The sequence below is a fragment of the Tyto alba genome, unplaced genomic scaffold (assembly GCF_018691265.1).
Source record: "Tyto alba isolate M040663 unplaced genomic scaffold, T.alba_DEE_v4.0 Super-Scaffold_40, whole genome shotgun sequence".
NCBI lineage: Eukaryota > Metazoa > Chordata > Aves > Strigiformes > Tytonidae > Tyto > Tyto alba.
In genome coordinates, this window is record NW_024881316.1 from 23017764 (window position 1) to 23041347 (window position 23584).

The window sequence follows — 23584 nt, forward strand, 5'->3', positions numbered from 1 at the left end:
GACCTTTCTCCCGGGGCAGGGACGGGCGGCAGAGCTGCCGGCAAAGGGGGAGCCCGGGCGGAGGAGCTGCCGGAGCCGCTGCCGGGCTGCGGGAGGCGGTGGGAAGGCTGCGTAGGGTCAGGGGGGCTGAGAAGGAGTTAGAGAGCTGGTTCCAAGAGCAGTCTGCAGTGGAACCGCAGCCCACGGCCAAACAGCCAAAAACTCACCCGCTGGCACACACGGAACCGGGGGTGGGGGTGTGCAATAATGCAGAAGAATGGAAGCTTGCAATGGCAGGGACCTGCAGGAGGAAGAGACTTCCACCAAAGCCTGAGGTGCCCTCGCAGAAGCGCTTCACCGCTCTGCAGAGGGAAGAGGAAAGACCCGTCACAGCAGGAGAGAGGCTGGAGCTGAGTAAGGCAGCCTGACCTGCTCCCTGTAGAGCAACCTGCACATCTGAGGAAAGACAGTGGGTGACAGGAGTAGGGGACTCTCTTCTGAGAGGCATGATCTGCTGACCTGATACACTCTCTGTAGAGGTGTGCGGCTTACTGAGAGCTTGTATCAGGGATGTCACCAAGAGACTGCCAAGTCTTGTACGGTCTACTGACCATTACCCACTGCTGCTGTCTCATGTGGGCACCAGTGATACGGCCAGGAGCAGTCTGAGAAGTATCAAGAAAGATTATAAAGACCTGGGAGCAGCAGTAAGGGACTCTGAAGTGCAGGTAGCTTTTTGATCAGTCCTCCCGGTCAAAGGGAAGGATTTTGAAAGGGCTGATGGAAACTCAGATCAACAGTTGGTCACAGCACTGGTGCCACAGCCAGAGGTTTGACTACTTAGACCATGGGACTTTCTTTGAGAAACCTGGTCTTGTGGGGGGCTGAGGGGGTCCATCTGTCAGAGAAGGGGAAGAGCATCCTAGGTCATAGGCTTGCCAAGGTGGTGAAGAAAGCTTTAACCTAAAGTTGCTGGTGGAGGGGAACCTCACACCCCACTCCTACCAGCTTGATGCCAGCACCAGCAATAGATGCCCAGGACCTGGAGAGGTGTCACAGGTCAGCAGGAGATCACCTGAAGAGCAGCACAAAGGAATTGCAGCCAGTGTCAGCTTCATCAGAGGCCCAACTTAAATGCCTCTATGGAAACACATAGCATGGGGAATAAAAAAAAGGAGCTGGAGACACACGTGTGCCAGCAGGGCTACTATCTTATTGGCGTTGCGGAGATGTGGTGGGATGGCTCCTGTGACTGGAGTGTCGGAATGGAAGGATACAGGCTTATTAGGAAGGACAGGCAGGGGAGATGAGGAGGAGTTGTCACCCTCTATGTCAGTGACCAGCTGGAGTGCGAGGAGCTCTACCTGGGAATGGATGAAGAGCCGACCAAGAGCTTATGGGGCAGGATCAAAGGGAGGGCAGGGATGGATGACATTATATTGGGGGTCTGCTACAGGCCACCCAACCAGCAAGACCAAGTAGATTGAGGCCCTCTATAGACAGATAGGATCAGCCTCACATTCACAAGCGCTGGTCATCATGGGAGACTTCCACCATCCCAATATCTCTTGGAAGGACAACACAGCAGTGCATAAGCAATCCAGGAGGTTCCTGGAATGCTTTGATGATAATTTTCTTCTCCAAGTGACAGAGAAGCTCTCCAAAGAGGAGAGATGCTCTGATGGGCCTTGTTCTCACCAACAAGGAGGGGCCGTCAGGGAGTGTGAAGCAAAAGGGCAGCCCTGGCTACAATGGCTACAATGTGAAATGGTGGAGTTTAAGATCCTTAGGGCAGTGAGGAGGGCACGCAGCAAGCTCATTAGCTTGGACTTCTGGAGAGAAGATTTTGGTCTCTTCTGGGATCTACTTGGCAGAGTAACATGGGATAAATCCCTGGAGGGAAGAAGGGCCCATAAAAGCTGGTTAATATTCAAGGATCACCTCCTCCAAACTGGCAATTGAGCACATTGAACAATGCATCCCAACTAAGAGGAAGTCAGGCAAAAATGCCAGGAGTTCTGCATGGATGAACAAGGAGCTCCTGGACAAACTTAAACACAAAAAGAAAGCCTACAGAGGGTGGAAGCAAGGAGAGTGGGACTGGGAAAAATACAGAGAAATTGTCTGAGCAGCCAGGGATTGGGTTAGGAACGCCAAAGCCCTGATAGAATTAAATCTAGCCAGTAATGTCAAGGGCAACAAGAAGCTTCTATAGATATGTTGGTGATAAAAGGAAGACTAGGGAAAATGTGGGCTCACTCTGGAAGGAAATGGGAGACCTGATTTCCCTGTATATGGAGACGGTTGAGGTAGTCAACAGCTACTTTGCCTCAATCTTCACTGACAAGGGCTCCAGCCCCACCACCCTAGATGTAGAATGGAAATGCAGGTACTGGGAGAATGAATAACTGCCCATCATAAAAGAAGATCAGGTTTAAGGCCATCTAAGGAATCTGAAGGTACACAGGTCCATGGGACCTGATGACATGCATCCATGGGTCCTGATGACATGCATCCATGGGTCCTGAGGGAACTGGCGGATGGTGTGGCTAAACCACTATCCATCAGATTTGAGAAGTTGTGGCAGTCTGGTGAAATTCCCACTAACTGCAAAAGGGGAAACAAAGCCCTCATTTTTAAAAAGGAGGAAAAAAGGAAGACCCAGGGAACTACAGGCCAGTCAGTCTCACCTCTGTGCCCAGCAAGATCATGCAATGGATCCTCCTGGAAACTTTGCGAGGGCACATGGAAAAAAAGGAAGCAATTTGTGACAGCCAACATGGCTGCACTAAAGGCAAATCCTGCCTGATGAATTTGGTGGCCTTCTACAATGGGGTTACCACATTGAGGGATAAAGGAATTGCAACTTAGATCATCTACCGGGACTTGTGCAAAGCATTTGACACTGTCCCAAATAGCATCCTTGTCTCTAAATTGGAGAGATACGGATTTTATGGGTGGACAACTCACTGGATAAAGAGTTGGCTGGATGATTGCGCTTGGACAGTTGCGATCAATGACTTGATGTCCAAGGGGAGAGCAGTGATGAGTATCATTCCTCAAGGATCAGTACTGGAACCAGTGCTGTTTAACATCTTTGTTGGTGACATGGATAGTGGGATTGAGTGCACCCTCGGCAAGTTTGCTGACGACACCAAGCTGTGTGGTGCACTCGACATGTTGGAGGAAAGGGATGTCATTCAGAGGGATGTTGACAGCCTATAAAGACAACCACATCCTGAGCTGCGTCAAGTGTGGCCAGCAGGTTGAGGGAAGTGATTCTCCCCCTCTACTCCACTCTTGTAAGACCCCACCTGCAATGCCGTGTTCAGCTCTGGGGCCCCCAACATAAGAAGGACATGGACCTGCTCAGCCAGGTTTAGAGGAGGCCACAAATATGATCAGAGGGCTGGAGCATCTCCCTTCTGAGGTCAGGCTGAGAGAGTTGGGATTGTTCAGCCTGGAGAAGAGAAGACTCTGGGGAGACGTTATATCAGCCTTCCAGTACTTAAAAGGGATCTGCACGAAAGATGAGGAGGGACTCTTTCTCAGGGACTGTAGCGATAGGGAAAGGGGTAATGGTTTCCAGCTGAAAGAGGGTAGGATTAGATTAGATGTAAGAAAGAAATCCTTCACTGTGCAGGTGGTGAGACACTGGCACAGGCTGCCCAGAGCAGCTGTGGCTGCCCCCTCCCTGGAAGTGTTCAAGGCCAGGTTGGACGGGTCTTTGACCAACCTGGACTAGTAGAAGGTGTCCGTGCCCATGGCAGGGTCATTGGAACTAGATGATCTTTAAGGTCCTTTCCAATCCATGCCATTCTATGATTTATGATTCTATAATATGGTTCTATGATATTTAGAAATTCCAATTTTCTTTTTAAATTCCTTCCCAAGTTATGTTTTCTGCCAAGTCTAGCAATGATTGACTCTCGACAGGGGATGTTACAGCCCAAGAAAGCCTGAAAATGACCAAAGTATCCAGAAACTCGGTCATCACAAATGGTGACACGGTTTTATAGCTGAGCTTCTCTTTGAAAGATGCCTAGATGATATGGGAGGTATCCTTGAAAAACAGCTGGAGTAAATATTGTTAAGAAAAATCCAATGAAACCAAACCAAACTAAAAACTCTTTCACTTTTTTTCTACATTTTTATTTAAAATCCAATTGTTTCTGAAGTAATACATTTATTGCCAATATATTAAAAAAAAAAAAAAAAAAAAAAAAACAAAACCACACAGTCTTTTGCAGTGTAAAAGCACTGTAATACTTTAAAATTTGTAGAGGAAAAATTAACAACAAAATGAATGGTTGAAATCTGGAGTAATCAAACAGTAAAACAGTAGTGTAGTAATCCTTATGGAACAATAATAATTTTAATCACAGGACAAGAAGAAAAACAAGGAATATTAGTGCAACCACAATAAATATTTGGGTTTTTATTTGCTTTAAAAATATTACAGATCAGAATTTACTTGTTGCTAAATAACCTGCTACTGGATAAAATGCTTCGCTCGATGTTCTCTGATATTTTCCAGGAGCTACAGTGCAGTCTTTCAAGTTGAAGAATGTCTTTGAAATTTATAATGCATTTGTCATTTGGCAGAGGGAATTCTACTCTCCAGTTTATTTGCTTTTTGGCAATCAATAAAGCTATTTGTACAAAGTCCCTTTGAATTTGTCTAGTCTGGTATTTTCATTTCTGTGAAGTAAACAAAGATGAGATAAATAGGAACTTTTATTTTAGCTATTCTATTTGTGACTTGAATCACTTGAGACTAATACTTTCACAATTTAGAAGTGGTTCAAAACATATGCATGGGGTCACTTTCATTTTTTTTTTTAAAATCTTGGACAGCAAAAACTAGTAACCTTTACTGAACAAACTAAAAGATTTGTGGCTTGTAAAAAAATACTAATGTAACTACTGACATTTAACAGAATTTAATACTTTTAAACTGATTTGCATTTTTCATTTGGCTCTCAGCAAGATTCTGCAGACTTCATTGTTTCCTCTACTTCATGTTTTGTGATGAATTTGTAAGACCAGAGCAAACTTGAGTTTGAAAAATTGTCATCTTCTTCTACACCAGTACTCTTCAGCTCACAATATGTCTGAGAAACACTTCTGCTAAAAAATTGATTTTCTGAACATTCAAGGATACATACACTTTATACATCAACACTGAAGCAAGCTCCACCATCATATTTCTTCCTCCTTCCTCCTCTGAGTTGTTTTGTATGCCAGTGACAAAAGCCAGCATCCAGACAGCATCCACATGATAATTCCTTCTCATTCTAGTTATTACTTTCTACTCAATTATCTCTATCTATTATATGTTACTCATTTTTCATTTTAGGCTTTACAAGGGTGCTTCATGCAGAGATGCTGGAAGCATGTAGAGGCAGAGAGCCTTGCTGGTCGTTCACGTCTGAGACTTGGTACATATATTTTGCATTACGTGGCAGTATAACCTTCTTATCTTATGTTTGCTCTCCAGTAACCCAAAGACTTCACCAATGGCTTTTCTTTTAGTTTGAGGCTTATGCAATATGGCCTAGTATGTGTGAAGTTATGTATGTGTTTATAGATACATCTTTTTATCAGTTTATGTGTCTGACAGTAACTTCAAAACATGCAGCCAGATGCAAGTGAACATGACAAAGCAATAAGCATTTCAAAGTATATGAGGTTCCAAAAAGTCCCGTGAAAATTAGCAACCAAGCGAAAAACAGAATGGAAGAGGCAGGAACACCTCACTTCTTAATTTTTTTCCTTTGACCCACATCATAGCCCAGAAGGAAGAACTATCTGACCATTACTTACTAGCTGTCCATTCAGAATGCACTTACCCTGAAAACTAACCATGGCACATACCACTGCTTGCCTAAGCATAAGAGGCAGAAGGGATCTGTGCGTAGATGTAAGAGGTAGGTAGAAGTAGTAAAGAGGGAGAATGAGGGGAGAGCTATGACAGCAATAGCAGTCAGGGGAATGTGAGATGAAAATCTGCTCCCAGGGCAAGTTTCATGAAGAAACAGAGTGCCTTCCTGTTATAGTGTCTTTGTTTCTTTGGTTAAGGAATCATCTGCTTGAGGAAATCATAATGAGTTAGCTGACACCAGGTAGTTGGATGGAAAAAGGACACATAGTTTGAATTACTTCATAACCCAGATGTTTCAGGTGGTGAGAGATATTTTGATTCTTGAACAATTAGGCCTTTTATTGATAATGGCTTATTGATAAGAACAGCAATAAAAAAAGGCAGGGATGGCTTAAGTGAATGTACATAGTTAACTAGAATAAAGTGCTTTGATGGCTGGTATGCTCAAATAATTGGCTCATTAACCTTAACTATATTAGCCTTTTCTCATTATCAAGGTTAAATAATTTAATGGATAGACTTCTGGGGAACTTGCAGTATTACACAGAGGACAGCCACTTACTCACGATAGAAACCCGTTTGAAGTGGTTTGTGAGACAGGAAAAATATTCACACACATACATATAAATTAATAAATACTTGCATTTTAATTGTGAGAAATCAACAGAGGGAAAAAAAATTAACAGTCCTGAACAATTTTCAAGCAGCAGTCACGTATTTTATGAAGTATTTATTTACCAGAGATAGTACCTGTCAAATTCTGATTTATTGTAGATAACCAGCAAAGATTATTTCATGTGCAGGCCTCCTCATTCACTAGCTATGGTTCACAAAATTGTTTTAATGGCAGAAGCACCTGAAGCCCCTGGTCAGCAAACAGTTCCCCATGAAGCACGACACCACTGAGATTTTTATGGAAAAGAAAAACGTCTTACTCCAAATTAAAGAGGACCAAGAAGATGCTGTGCAGTAGTGATTACACATGAGGGATATAAAAGCACCAGTTTTGTAGTCTATGTACCACCTACACGTCACAAAAATGGATTAAAATAGACTGATGTAAAACCAGCATGCACCAACATGATGGCATTACAAGAAATCAAGCTTTTGTGCTGTTCCTATTCTTTGAATAACTGAAAGACATAATTGCAAATGTTAGCCTTGTAGGAACAGTGCATGACTAACCACTGTGCACTGTTCTTCTCAGGTCAAGGAGCTAAGCTTTACCTGCCGCCATCACTGCTACCACATTCACCTCGCCAGTGGACTAAAACCATTTCTTCCCCACTTTTGAAGGCACCCTCTGCTACTGAGAGCTGCTGCAGGAGTCTGAGAGAGAAGTTTGCAAACACTCTTGGGTTGGCAGCAGAAAATCATGTTCTGAGCAGCTGAAAGAGGCTTGAAACCTGAGAATTGACAGTGGTAGGAGGAGCAGCACTCAAGCTGCAACTTTTAGAAAGATCATGAATTTATCTTTTCCTTAGGGCTAAGGTGAGAAGGAGGGTTGAATTATTCATTGCACACTAGGCTCAGTATCAATACAAGGACAAATGATGCAGACAGGGGCAGATTAGAGAAGTCCCCTAGGAATGGAGGGAATCTCCTAAGTAAGCCAGTGATTCAAATGTACAAAAAGACCTGAGATATTACTGAGAGATCAGTCCAAACAGGTACCTATAAACTAGTTACACGGGATAAATATAGAATACATCTATCATCTGGAGACCTTACTTGATACTCCAAATAAAGGTATTAAAGAGGAGAAGCCTCAAAAAAAAAAAAAAAAAAAATCCTCAACTTATTTCTCTCTTTCCCAGGATGCTTCCAAGCTGTTCTTTTTCTGTCCCTTTAAATTGTTTTTGACTCTAAGTATATCTACAATGTAAACAATATGAAAAAAACACCACTACTTAGGATGCTGTGATTTTGGAAATCTGTGCTGTATAAGTGATCAAATGAAAAGATAAAGGTCAGAATAATGTCTTCTAAAAAGACTGGCAGCTAATTGGAAAAGTATGTCGACTCTGAGCTCAACTAAACGCCTTGTTGAATTTCTTCAGAATGCATCTGGTGTTTTATTTATGCATGTAGTGTGCTATGATTTTGCCTCCTATGATTTGTGTTTGTTTTTCAGCCTGTTCTTGCATATTTGTCATGGAACTAATCCTCTCTGCAGCTCACCCTCCCCCACTTCTAACGTATCTTGAGTTATACCTTGATATATGAAAGACTTCCTGCAAATAATTTTGTCTTGAGTGGGAGGATTGTAATAAAGTTCAGAATGTTGATTTCAGTTAAACTTATGGGGCAAAAAATTGCACAGGGAATCATGAGTTTACCCACAGGCATAAAACATTAAATTAGTCAGAAAGTTGATAAATATGTAGTAAGGGATGTATCATATTGAACTGGCTAATGCAGTTAAGTGGTTAACAGTCAAGGTTCAAGGAATAACTATACAATGCATTTCATTTCTAAGCACTCTATTATAAATCTCATACTCTCACAATGGCCTATAAGTACTCTTGTTTTATGGATGAATGGTAACTAATCTGAGTGTTCTCTAACCACTTGTTTTTAGACAGAACTCTGAATGTCTCTGGACTGAAGCCCCTTAAATTGTCTTCAGATAAGCAGTTAAAAAAGCAATGTGCCCAAAATATTTTGCCATTTCATTTATTTAGTCCTGACTTGAAAATATTCTGAATAACGGATTTCTTATAGTAGAACATGATGAAGAAATAGATACTGTCTATATCACACAGTTAATACCACACATTGATAATACAACCATCAAGGAATCCTTGCATGATTCCCCTCTAGAAACACACTGCAGCTGGAATGATAAAGAAAGCACATTGCTATTCTTGGCAATCAATACAATTTTCTGCAAAATCAGGGGAAATATTTAATCACTATTAAATATTTTTGAGCAGAGATTTAATACAATCTTATGATTTGCTCACAATTACAATTTTCTACATAAAACTTACTTTATCATAATATGTAGTAACCAAGGTCATGTAAAAACAGGGATTTTTCCTGTAATGTATTCATTTCAGCAGCAAGGATGATTATAAAGCTATCAGACTTCCAAACCTGCAACAAGTTAACTCTTTAAGGACGCAACTGATGATGAACAGTAGTCACAGAGCTACCCCTATGGAGCTTGTGCACTATAAAGGAAATGGTGACTTTCAATTGTCTATTATATGTCCTACTGCTTTGTATATAGAATAAAATGTATACATACATTTTACATACAATATAAACACATACAAAAAGATTTTTAAAGGAGATTTCCAGAAGGTGAAGGGTGAGAAGAGGTGATCCATTCTTTAGATGTTTTTAAAACAGTAGAAATTGTCTAAACTGATGACTATCATTAGTAGAGGTCTGACTTGTTGTATGTCTTTCATTGTATTTATTCTCTTTGTCTTAGGGTCTCTGTTCCAGGATCCACCACAGCAGCTGGATCTTTCACATGACATCTGCAACCCAGCAGTCCATATCCAGTATGAAAGCAGATTTGCTGAATTTGGTACACAAAGAAGCAGATAAAACATTACCAAGACACAGACCAAGCTGATAGGCCTGCAGAAGTCTCCACTGTCTATGTCTATCTTGATTTAGGCCCACAGCACAAGCATTGCTGTACAAGAGCTTATGCTCCAGAAAAGGACCACCACTGTAGATCCCCAAAATGCTGTTAACAGAGAAGGGGTAACTTTGGAAAACATCTGTAAAAAACACTTTTTCAATAAAAATGTCTCTCCCATTTTAAATGTTAAGGTAAGTAGGCAGATGGGCAGTCACACAGATGAGCAGATGTGCATTATAAATTAGGGACCATGAAAGTGATTTTCTTAAGACTAGAAGCTTTCAAAGTAAAGGAATAAGTGTAAGGTCAAAAAGAGTCATCCTAATCTAAACTTGTTTCCTGCCTAAAACAGGTCAAGTCAAAAGTGCTCCCTGACACTGTTGCTTCCTGCCAACACTACAGAAATACTTTTCAAAAATCAAGTCAGGATAATTTTCTTAATTATCACCTGTGGTGACAACCTATGACACTATTCAGTAAGTTGTTCTACAAGCTACATATGATAACATTTACAAATATTAATCTGAACAACCTTAACATCAAACTTCCATTTTCCTGTCTAAATACAGTTTTGAGGTGGAGAACCAGAGTAACCAGTTCCTATTACCTCTGTCATGACCATCCCTCAAAACCTGTGTGGAAGAAGAGATGAGAGGGTAGGACTGGATTTGGTGTGACTAATCAGTTTGCATGCACTAAGCCCTCACACTTCTGCACTGGAGCCGCATAACACAGGGTTTTCTCTCATTTGAAAAGCAAATCTTGGTACCTGCCAGCTTAACACACTCATAGTGATGTTCTCAGGGAACACTGCTGTGTGTGGGCCCTGCAGATGCCTGCTTTGGTATCAGCAGAAATCAAGAGCCCAAAGGCTCTCATACATACTATTGTACAGACTGAACTGACCTTTTCTTTTACTGCCCTCAAGACATTTGACCAATTTTGTAGACGGAAAAATTGACTAGATGTTCTCTCTCTAATTTTGTTTTACTTATATGGATATTTTTAATTTATAGATATTATTACTTACCTCTCATTCTCCTTGGACACTTATTCCCAGTTCAGACAATTTCTTTGTATTACACTGGTCAGCTATTGATCTTGATCAGGTTGTTACCATGCTCTGTTACTCTACACATTTCTTTGGCAAAGTGCTGTGGCCTTTTCCCCTCTCATTGTCACAGACTGTAGCAATTTTTATTCTCAATGAAGTTGTTTCAACTTATCTCTGTGTTTATGGCTCTTTTTCTTCAGATGAAGTGTACCTACTCTGTCTCTCAGGACATTTTCCAAGCAGCAGTGCACAACGGATTAACTATTTCTGGAATTCATTTGGTTACACAGCTCAGGAAGGTCTTTGTACTTCAGACAAAGACAGTGTTTCCCACTAGTTATTTATATTCTGACACAAGACTTATCAATGGCACGAGACAATAATTACGGATGTCACTAGGGTGTAGAGACAGTGCAGATCATGAGTCCTCAGATGTCTTTTCTTGGTTTATTAGGAAAAGGTTTACAAGAGAATTCGAAGTCTTTCATATTTGTAATTAGGTTGCTGTAGAGAGGAAAAGATAAATTCATACAGTTCATACAAATCACTTACTGTAGATACATCCTACAAAGATTGCTGTTCCACAAAGCAATGGTTGCATTATAATACTGTGTGCTTTTGATGAATGCTAGCTGTATCAACACACAAACATTTTATGCATCATTCTGTCCACTGTGCACCTATTTGTAAACTAAAGCATGCATACACCAGTGTCGCACTAATTTCCTTCAGTCAGGTAGAAAATATAACTGCCCAACATAAATGCAAAATGAGAATTTTATCTAAAAAGATAAAATTTTTCCTTTGTGAAAGGAATTCAATAGTTATGGGAAATCATTACAGAGTTTTTTCTTTAAACTCACTTATCCAGTTGAAAATGTGTTCATCAAAGTTTATTCATAGTTGATGAACATCGTAAGTAGTTAATAAACACATAGTTGAACATTTAGATATAACTTTAACAGATTATGTTTAGCAATAACTGCATTCTTTTGCACAAAAATAAACCCAAACCTGAAGATCTCTAAAGTGGTCTCTAAAGAAAGCATTAGACTGATAAAAAGGATGTTTGTTACACAGTGTTGTTCAAATCATTGCTCCCTCAGACTTTAAGGTCATGAATTCTCTGCAGATCACACCAGGGTATTAACCAATCTATTCTGGAGATCAGTTTTGGGAGAGCATTTGAAGAATAAACACTCTTATTATATTGAGTTTACCTCTTGGTTTCAAAAGAGTAATGCATACTTTGGACATGTCTGTTAGCTCCAAGAGCGACAAATAAAAACTCAAGGAAAGACCATGATGTGGATATTCTTTTCTGTTCTAGAAATCATCTAGTGAACAAAGATCTCTGAAAACAAATAATTAAATAAACAAGAAATAAAATGTGTTCAACAGGTGGCAATACAAAGTTTGCAAGAGAATTTAGGCACTAGCCTGGACTTACTCTGTGGCTCAAGGGCAAGAGAACTCGAGCTTCCTTTTACTCAGATACCATCAGGACTTATTTAGTCTTTGATATTCATACACTATTCCTTCTACAAGGCACACTGAGCACAAAGCGAAGTATAAATAAGTGGCCTTTGCACTGATAAAATGAGAGAGAACATGAAAAAGTTCTGACTTCAGGTGTTTTTTCTGAGAAACAGTAGCATTTCAGAAGGGATGTCAGGAAGGACATTTTTCTTCTTTCCTAAAGCTCCATATTCCTAAGGACAGTTTTTATGAGTAGTTTTCCAAAATCATTGCTGTTCATTTGTTTTGTTTCACAAATTATTTAGGACCATGCTGTCAAACTGCTGCACAAACGCATCAGATCCATGTGCATTTCCTGCACAACTTGCTATGCAAGCAATTGCATGTTGAGCAGTCAGTGGTAACCATTCCTGTGCTCTTGCCAAATGTTAAGAAACTAAAGCTGCTGTGGCTTGATTTGCCTCGCATTAGCTGAAGGCTGAGCATGTGCACATGAAGAGTTGCCACAGAGCAGCTGACACTCAGTAATGTGCACATATTCTAAGCCTTTAAGCTAATGTGGCTCTTTAAAAGCCCTGTTCATGTAATGCTCTCAAAGTGCTTATAATATCTCTCTCTCTCTCCCTTCCTCTCTCTTATTGCTTTAATAGCTTAATATAGACTTATCTATCATGTACATTAAAAGGCACAACAGGTATTAAAGGAGAAGTATAAATACCTTGTCTACTTTAGGAAATTACACTGGTTTAATTTTGCCTTCCACATTCAAGTAGCATGAGATCCTAGTGTAAACAAGGATGACAACATTAAAATGTGTTCAGCAGTATTGGTCAAACCAGATAAATTCATGGTTTAACTGTTTTCATCCAAACTACACACTAAATGGTTTCACCAACTTATCCACCTTTCATAAGAAGCTTCATTTTTCAAGTGCCCTCAAGACCATTAACTACCAATGCAAAATACTTGTGGAAGCAAGTGGAAGATACTGTCTTTTTATAAGAAATGTTTTACACATGATCCCATCTATCTTATCCATAAAGTCTTCTTTTTTTTATGAGGCTAAGCAAACCTAAGGCTTTCCGTCTTACCTTAGTAGTCATATTTTTTAAATTTAGTTGCTCTCTCACTCTTTCCAGTTTGAATACACCCTTCTCAAAATATGGTGTATAAAACTGGCACAGAATTTTAGCTGAGACTACAATGTCACTGGGTGCCAATGTACATGAAACAATAGCAGTGATAGATATATTTCTGACATAATTCATAAAGACTTTCTATTTTACAGATTAAACACTCTGTATCAGAAATTATTTATCCAGCAAGCAAGTGGTCTTTCACTGCCAAAGCAGGATAATTATCTCCCTGCATATGATAATACTATTAATACTTTAGAATATCATCTACCTGTTATTTGGAAAAGCACCTACCATATTTGTTGATGTTTTTACCAGTGCTGTTGTGTAGCAGGACCTTCTCCATTCATTCCTTTGATTTCCAACTTCACTTTGTATTTTGCAGTTGAATTTCATCTTGCTGACTTCAATTCAGCTCTCAAATGAATACAAAGCTAAAGCAAATCAATGGATAAGGGGAAAAAGAGCTTGCTCCAGGTTCGCTTCTAAAAAGAAGCCTGAATGGACACAAATGTACAGAACTGGTGAAGTTTATTTCTTGAGAAAGAGACTGTGAAAGCTGAAAAATATCATTCAATTAAGAGCTTCATTTTCAATAACTATTGCTATCACAAGCGCTCAATAGCAGATGATGTGGGGGAAAGTTGGAGGAAGATATTCATAACTACTGAGCCCAACTAACTTCTACTCATGTCTTTGAATATGTTGGCAAAGCCCTCCGGGATGCTGAAAATAAATGGGTTCTCTTTATTCCAGAACCCCAAAATATTGATGAGAATATTGACTCACATTGAACTCAGATTAAGATTTTTTTCATATTGCATGTGATAAACCTTTACAGTTTGACAGACAGCAGTTGATAACTACTATCCTATTACAGTTCTTCAACCACTTGTGCATCGACATTACTGTAATTTTATCACCCGCAATTTCATTGTATTTCCCTGAGAGTGTCGTAAGGGATATCATCAAAAGCCTTTCTCAGGTCAAGAACTAGTGTATCTTCTACTTCTCCTTCTGTCCTCTAAACCAGTTATCCTGTTGAAGAAGGAAATTAGACTGGTTTGTCGTTATTTGCTCTTAGCAAATCCGTATTAGCTGTCTCTTATCGCCTTATTATTCTCCAGGTGTTTTCAAATTGATTGCTTAATAAATTGTTCCAATAACTTTCTAGTATTGAATTTATGCTGCCTGCTCTGTAATTCTCTGGATTGTCCTTCTCTACAGATAGGTACTACTATATCTGCCCTTCTCTAATCCCCCAGAGACATTAACTGTCTCACACTAGATTTTGGAGATAAATACTGATGGTGTATTCAACTCTGATGATTTACTACTTGAAGCAGATGTTTGTTTACAAGAAGAATCTAGGTTAAACTCAGTATTTCAGAGCAGAATATTTACAATATTAAATAATTTTAGCTGCAAGTTAAGACCTTGCATAAACCCACTATATCATTGCCCTCAGGAGATATTTGTGTCTATTCCTTACAAAAGTATTACATTACTTAAAAATAACTGCCTCAATGATTACAGGTGGGTTTATAGGAAGACATGGAAGGCAGGAAAGAAAAAAGGTAGGAAGGTGGGAATGGAGGGGAGGAGGGAGGGAGAGAGGGAGGGAAGGAGGGAAATATATTCCCAAAAAGATAAATATGGGCAGGTAAGAAACATCACAGAATAACTCTGAGAATGGTTTCTAGCTAAATCTCCATCAACACAGTATCATAAACCAACAATAAATAAAAAATAAAGAGAGCTTTCTTGAAGCAGAACAAATTAAAATATTAAAACTAGTATAAGTCTCTCTGCCCTTGCTTCTACTTACATATATGAATTACTTTCTGGACTGCCTCAGGAAGGCTGATCTGGAAAAACTAAACCAGAGCTTCCTCCAAAATACAGCTCTCCTTACACTGGAGTTTCTTATCAGTCTAACTTCAAGTATTTCAGACTCTGTGTATGTTCCTGGAAACACCTGTGAAGTAAATAGTTGCCCAAATGAAAAGAAAATTAAATTGCACTTTGAAGATAAAAGACTGTAGGCTGACCTTCCAGACAGCTTTGTCATTATTTAAAGCTGCCACTTTGTTTTTAGATGAGAATGAAGTACTCTGCATGGAAAAGTTTTCTAATTTAAAGAACTTTGTGTACATTTTTATTTTTGAACATAATCATTGGTGAATATCACTTACTTTGTGCATATTCCTAACTGTTCTTATACGTAGTTTTATGCACAAAATTTTAACTGTAGTTTGCTCGTATAAGTGATGCTATTCGCATTCATGACTGCAAGAGCATGGTCTGCTATTATCTTCACTGGTCTGTGAAAATAGGATTCTTCCAGAGAAAGACTTCAGTTTATCAAATTCCATTTTCACTCTTGTAGCAACTGGCTATACAAATATCTAAAGTACAATAGAGGCAATATTTCAAGAACATAGTAGAGTCAGAGCTGAAATTATCTACTGGTATTTAATTGAATATACTCAATAATACAGCAAGTAAATACTGACTGTACTTCAAAAACTGTCTTAGGTAGGTGGAAGCAGTAGCACATAGGGAAGAGTTACTCTATAAACAGAAGGCAAACATTAAGGTCATTTATTCAGTTTAAGGGATAAAAAAAATGAAACATTGCAGACACATCTGGCTTTCAACATTTCCTTCTCCTTAGAGCAAATTTGTCTTTTTACAGATTACAGTAAGCTGTAAGGAGAGTGAGATGTCAGGGAACTGCAAGAAATCCTTTATGAAACAGGACAGGGAGACAGTGATGACTGGCAAAAAGTGAAGACAACTAAAGTGAGGGGAGTATTTCTAAGAGGCATCTCTGTTCACAGTGTGTCTCCTATGGATATAAAGAATGGCTTGATAATGAGTAAGGGCCTGGTTTCAACACATTCAAACCTAATGAAAGGAGGCAAATTCTGTTTCAATTCACTATTGTTCCATTTGCTGGAATGTGTTCCCATGTCTCATTGCATGCAGCCTGCACATGCAAACCCCCTGAAGGCCCTGGCTTTGTCAACAACAGTATTCTCTTCTTACCTTAAAATATTCCACATGAAGCATGTTAAACATGTCCCTCTCAGTTTTCTCTGGTGAGAAGCAGAAGACTACTTTTAAGGGGTCATTTTTTGTTCCATTTACTGCAAATTATCAATATAGCCTGTGAATCATTTCTTCACAAAAATAACTTTTCATCCTGTCTCACAGCATATCATTTCTTGTTTCCTAAAAGACTGCTACATTCAGAAATATTTTTTTTTGAGCTGCACCCATTTTAGCTCTGCCTAGTGTGTTACCCTCCCCCACAAAATGTCACTCATTGGAATTTCAATCAGATCACTCTATTACCTATTTAGATGTTCAAATCATCATCAAGGTGCCTTGAGATTCAGGATTGCCTCCAAAACCTGGAAACTGTCTGATTGCCTGAGTGCCTGAGCATGAAAATGAGTGAAAATGTGGACCTTACCTGTGGAATTACAGCCAGTCATGGAAATAATAACCAGAAAAGTTAAAAGACTGTGGTGAGATTACCGGTCATTATGCAAAACTCACCAGATCATCTAACCAAAACCCAGGTAAGGCAGTGCCACAGATGTTAACCATTAAATGTCAGTGTTTATAGAATTATTTAATATGCCAAAGATTGTATACTATGTATGGAAAAATATAAAGTTCATATTAAACTCCAACAAAAAATGGATGTAACAACAGGTTAATTTGATTTTGACAAATAGTATGAGAAATGTTCCAACAGTTCCAGGCAGTCAGAGAGGCAAGCAAGATGGTGCCTTGCAGGATGACTTAGACCAACCTCTTCACAGAAATCTGTCTAGAGTTAAGGAGAAATATTTGAGAAATAAATACAGTCGAATTTCAGACAGTTATTAGAAGACATAAACAGGACAAATAATGAAAGAAGCATTTTACTGGGGATAAGTGGGGCAACACAAAGCACTACAGAATTTGGAAAAAAAAAAAGTAGACAGAATGTTTTGAGAAAATAAAAGGCTCATTTAAAACCAGGAAATGAAAACAAGCTATGAAAATTATATGCATAAGATTAAGTTGTTTGGAAACAGTCAAACCAAGGGTACAATGGGTAAAAAAAAGCTAACTGTAAAGTGGCAACAAATGCCAAACAAAACCCAGCAGGATAGAAGGAACGTTTTGACAAAGTGCTAATCCGTGCTGATCATGCAGATCCAAGGAGTCCACACATGCTAGAAGGACAGAGCAGCTTTCAAGGCAGAAGGGATGTGAGCACTACATTGCCAGCAGAAAAGGGAGGCAGAAGGAGCACTGATGTAGATCAGAAGAGGAGAGCTGATGGTGCAGACAGCATAACTGCTGAGCTGTAAATAGCTAGAAGGACAAGTGCGAACAAAGCATCAGAAGCGCAATCCTTTAAAGTTTTGAGCAAAGGTGACGCTCAGTGACTGGCAAAACACAGCAGCTGTGTCAATCTATGAGGCCACCTACCTAATTCAGGCAATGACAGACATGAATCTCATTGTCAGTTTCTGGGGAGAAAAAAAAAAAAAGCAAAAACAACCCAACCAAAAACAAAACAAAACAAAACAAAACAAAACAAAAAAAAAAAAAAAAAACAAAAACAAAACAAAAACAAAACACCAACATGAAGAACAAGACTTTTAACAGATTCAGACAAGGTATAAAGAAAGTTACAGAGGAAAAGTATTGTTTCAGATCAGTTACTGCTTGGATGCACTCACCCTGAGCTGACCAAGTACAAAAATGGGAATTGGGACAGTGGTGTTTGCTCTTTTCACTGACTTTCTGAAGGCATTCAATTTAGCATTTAGAAAAGCACTACGAAAAGCAGCAAAATCATACGATGTTCTAGATGAAACAGATTCTATTTGAAATGCTTATATGAAACCCTCTCAAGTGAAATTGGTGTCTGGTTCACACTGGAGATTAGAGTAATTAGTAAAGGTGCTGTAAGAGGTGTCAGATGAAAAATTAGATGATCTAGAACTAATAATCTACTGTGCAAACAGCACTACACAGGGTCAATAAATGAGATACAGTGAAATACATGGTGGTGAAGTTTCAAGTGTACTACAGAAGTTTGGTTAGCACTGATGATTCAAGAATGAGGTCTGATGTATGATGGGAAAGATGATGGAGTTGTATAACAGCTATAAGTGTTGCAGGGAAATTGGTGAAATTGGAAATAAATTGTTATTAACAGCATTGTTAACAAGCTCATGAAAACAACATTCCAAGAAGGTTCTTCAGCAACCTGGAATTTGCTATATAACATGAAACAGGCTTCAAAATACTGAAGAATGAATATGGGGTAAAAGGGAATTATTTTTATTAGAATTTATGAAGTGGGGTGGAGAAGATCCCCTGATATGGAGATACAGGAGTGGCAACAATCAAGAAAATTAGAGTGGAAGGAACACAAGACAAGACAAGAGAGGACGGCCAATATCTAGGTTGCTGTACATGGGGACAGGAATTAGGCTTAACTGAGGTAAAAACACTGAAGATGTGTCACAGGGGAATTCTGTGTGGGGTAGCTGCAAGAATGGAACCACACCAGACATTGACATAAAATTTATTTATCAAGATAGGTATAGCAGGTATGTAGTGATCATTTCAGATGCACATCAATCATGGCCCTTGTCTTGCCCCTGGACCCAGGGAACAAGACATGCACCTCTGACTGCTTGATGTGTCTCAATCCTGGCTGGCAGCCTGGCCACTTTGCACAAGGGTTCCACCATGGGCTCAGACTTCTGCAAGGTGTCAAACTTCTGTGTACAAATGTTCCCCATAAGGGACTAGGAACCTATCAGGCAAGATGCATCTCCAGTAACACATAATATATACATCATGTACTTTCAAATGCCTAGAAATGATATATAAATACCAGGAACTGCAAGATAATGCAATTTTAGAAGGAAAATTAAAAACTGTTTTAAAAAAAATGTTTCTGCAATGGCAGTGACCAGTCTATCCCTCTTTTAAGTGAAAGAGACTTCAGTGTAAAGACTCAGAGGCTGTAATTTTATCAGATCACCGGTATTTGGTTCTGCTTCCATTTACTTTGGTACCCTGTAGCACACTGAGTACTACAGGTCCCCTCATTCTCTCCTTTAAAGATAGTATGAGCTTCACCAGAGCAGGTACTAGAGGAAGAAGTCCGAGCTGAGGGTAATGCAGATACCTAGTGCTGTGTCAGCTGCTAGACTCTCCTCCATTTAAGACAGTACCTTGGGGACTGGCTCCAAGTAGGAGCAGGAGTACTATCTTTCTTCTTGATTTTTGCTCTCCAGTTATCTCAGTACCTCTACTTGTAACTCACCTCCTTAATTTTTTAATCTGAAATTGTATTTAGCAGACATCTGAATGGCCCCTCTGAGAGTGCTTATTCAATTTTGCCACAAGTAAGCCATGCAAAGACATTTACATAGGTCATGATATATAGATGCATCTGGTGGATAAAATTATCAAAGCTATTCTAGTACATTGGGAGTCAAAACCAGTAGATTCACTGAGGTGCGGAATCATGACTTTACACCCAGTAAGGTTATAAAGTAGGTATGTTTATTCAGTGCTGGGCACATGGGGGAATCATTTCCTCCAAATGCACGCGCGGGGCTCCTTTTTATTACGTAGAATGTTACATATGTATCACAATTCCGGGAATAGAGAGGGAATATTACAATTAGTTCTGAGAAATCCTTAAAATATCCCCCACCCCAAGCCCCCCAGTGCCGACAGCAGCAGCCCCCAGTGTCTATGGGGAGGATATTGAGGATACAGCACCTGGCTCTTCACAGCAGTGCATGGTGGGATGGTGAGGGACAGCAAGCAGAAGATGAAAACAGAAGTTAAGATTGGCTATGAGGAAAATTATTTTCACCATAAGGACAGCTCAGCAGTGGAGCAGGTTGCCCAGAGAAATTTCAGTTTCTGTTCTTGGAGTTTTTCAAGACCCAAATGTATAATGCCCTGAGCAACATGGTTAGACTCATAGCTGGCCCTGCTTTAAACAGAAAGTAAGACAAGAGACTTCCTGAGGTCCCTCCACACCTGAATTACCCTACAGTCCTGTGATTCTGTGAGATATTCATATGAATACATGACCAAACTCTCTAATAAAATCTAAATAATTTAAATTCTTAGAAAATCTAGAGCAGATCTAATTTTAAGTTTAAATTCCTTATCTTAACAGTCCAAGACCCTTTCAGAAAAATCAGCCAATTTGACACACTTCAGCAGTATAGGAAACAAAATAGGCATGATTTTCCTAATATATTTTGGATCGATTGAGAATATATTATTGAGAACATAAAAGAACCTATTAGATCCAGATTTGCTGAGGGTAAAGCTTCATTTCTATAGTGTTCAATTTATGTATTTCAAAATGTCTTAGCAGAAACAATATATCCATTAAGAACAGCTTAAATGGCAAAAACACTATAAGAGTTTAACAGGTGCATATAAACTAATAAGGAAGCAGACGCTTTGAGAGATGCATTTTCACTGTCTTTTCTCTTGCTCCCACATGAGTTTAATGCAGTGTTAGAATAGGTAATTTCAATAGGACTGAATGAACTCGGAACTCCTTGGGCATTCATGCTTGATTTCCTTAAATAACTGATTGAAGTTGGTATTCAAGTTCTGAGGCTAAGAGTGTAGCAAAATTAGACATTTCACTAATTTTCACAGTAAAATTTCAGTGCATGTGAATTGGTAACAACACAAAGTGACACAGAGAGGCTTGACTACTGGACAGCTTTATAAATAATTAGGGCAGAAGGTAAATACTGCAATACCATTTGAGTGTCAACATTGTTTCATCATTCCATAGCATGATTGCTTTACAGTCACACCTTCTGGAGAAATTAAATGTGTGAAAAATTTCATGGTTTTCCACATAGCTTCTAACTGTCAGAATTTGAATACAAATCAGCTGCAGAAGCTTCCCTTGAGTTCTTCTCAGAAGAACAACTTTCCTTATGTGTTTTCTCTGAATGTAAATGTCAGTTTTATCAGTAAGCAGGCCATAGAGCATCTTGGTCTGGAAATAGCGTCTTCTTCCATCATGAACCTGGATCGGAGCTCCAAGTGCCAGGAGGTAGAGGTCAACATGTGCACCAGACTCTGCCAACACACTCTAACTTAAAGGCTTTTGCAGGACGTTTCTGTGCTGTTCCAGCAGCCAGGATAGAGAAGAAATTGTAATTCAGTTTCATAGTATCTTCACGAGTTTCCATGGTGATGCAGTAATCCCCCCTGTAATCCTGCAGTAACTCCTCCCTGATAGCAGTATCTTGGGAGACAGAGGTGGAGGTTTATGGTAAGGAGCAGGAGGGTCCCAGACATTTCCCTGCTCACCCGTGTGGCAGACAGGAATGCATGTGCTTGGTGGTGTGATACAACTGACACAAGCACATGATCCAGTAATGCCAGAGGAGCTGTTGCTATCACTCGTCAGTACCGTGGTACCTTTTTTGGCAGTATAACAGTATGGCTGAATAAAACCTACAGTTACATATTTACATTCATTCCAGAAAATAGTTGTCTCTAAAAGGAATATGGAAGTCCAGCTAGCAGCAGCTTCAAAAATTAAACTAGACTATTACCTTCAAACTACTTTTCCATCTGTTCAGCCACCTGTGTCAGTCAATAGAAGTGAGACTAGCTTTGGGAATATTTATTACTTAGAAAAACAGTAGAGGCAGACCACACACCTAGGTCTTACACCCTTCTTTTTCAAGCCATGATTATGCCATAGAGTAGGCCTCTGTAGGAAGAAATGATAGGATATAATGGGTTAAATAATTTTTTTAGATATGGAAAATATTCCCCTGTAAATCAATGAAGGTCAGGAGACTGAACAGCTACAAGTCTCAGCTGAATTCTACCAGCTACACCTGTCAGGATGTTCATCACCCCAAAGGATTTAGATTAAGTATTTTAAGACAGAGTTTTAAGAGTTTTGGGTTTTTTTTTAACCTAATCTGAAAGTTTAAAACCCCATGCCAAGGACTGTTGACCATTTGCCATTCTCACTAATAGCTTAGCTATTAGATATGTTTTGTAATTTGGTTAGCAATCAAATAGATACTCTTTAAATAAAAAGAGTCCCTTATAGCTTTTTGACACTGCACTATGGTTTTCATGTTATGATGAATATAATTTGCATCCTTTGGGTGCTATTTCCTACTTGCCCTTGCCTAACAGAAAATATTAATATCACTAAATCTTTCAGGGGGGCGGAGAGGAGCTGGAGAAGGAAACAAATGCTGCTCATCCCCCAAATTAAGATCATCGGAACCATCCATAAAGGAAATCTTTTCAACAGGAGGCTGGTGACTGACACTTCAGCTGTAATAAGATACATACATTGACGCTTGCACCCACTCAAAAACATAAAAATAGCAAATTTGGCGTTCAAGCTTATATTGTTGACAGCATAATAATGCCGTCAAAACCCTGTTACAGAGAAGGAAGTAATTCCCCAAAGCCTTTGCATCATTGCAACCTAACACCCACTCCATAATGTTGTTTATGAAGGACAAACTGTTCATAAATATGATTGGATGGTACCCTCCCAGAATTTTCTAATGTAAATATTCCATCAATGTCATCCAAATAAATTATAAAATGCAATTAAACAAAAAAGAGGTTTTTGAAAATTAACTACTTTGAAATAAAGCATTAACTTTGTATTAGCCATTGCACATAACTCTTTCTTCAATAAACATCAAGTGGAAAATGCAGAATAATTATATCATCACATCACAGACCAAAGAGAAAACACTAAAATATGACAACTTTTTCTACCAAAAAAAAGGGCATACGCAATGTTCTTAGAAATATCAAAGAAGAGCCATCCACGTATAACACAGTGATCACAAATCAAACCAACTATTTCACTTACCTAAAAATTGTGACTTCAGGGAAAACTTGGCTCATATTCACACCTGATTTATTTACATGGCTGCAGCTAGAGGTATAGACACCCAAACCAGAAATTAGGCCCCCAGTGACTAAATTTTATGATCACAGTTCTTTTGCAGAAATATGTGGTGAAAACCATAAACCTCTGTTACTAAAACCTGTTTTCTTATTTCTGAGAAGGAATGCTTCTGTTGCTAAAGTTTAAGCCAATTGGATAGATGAGATTTATGACAAAGAGAAACATGCATTGAGCCAGAGTACATGCTGTTCCCAGTAAGGATGCTGCTGACACCTGTATCAACACAATATGGTGGAGCCAACCCTCCAGCACCAGTCAGGACAAAACTGTGTCTCAGAGGGAAATACAGATGTAGCTGGCAGAACTGTGCCATTTATTTTCCTTTTCTTCTTTTTTTTTTTTTTTTTTGAAAGAGAGAGAAAGAAAGGGTTTTTTTTTTAACACTGATTTTGAACTGAAATCACAAAGACAA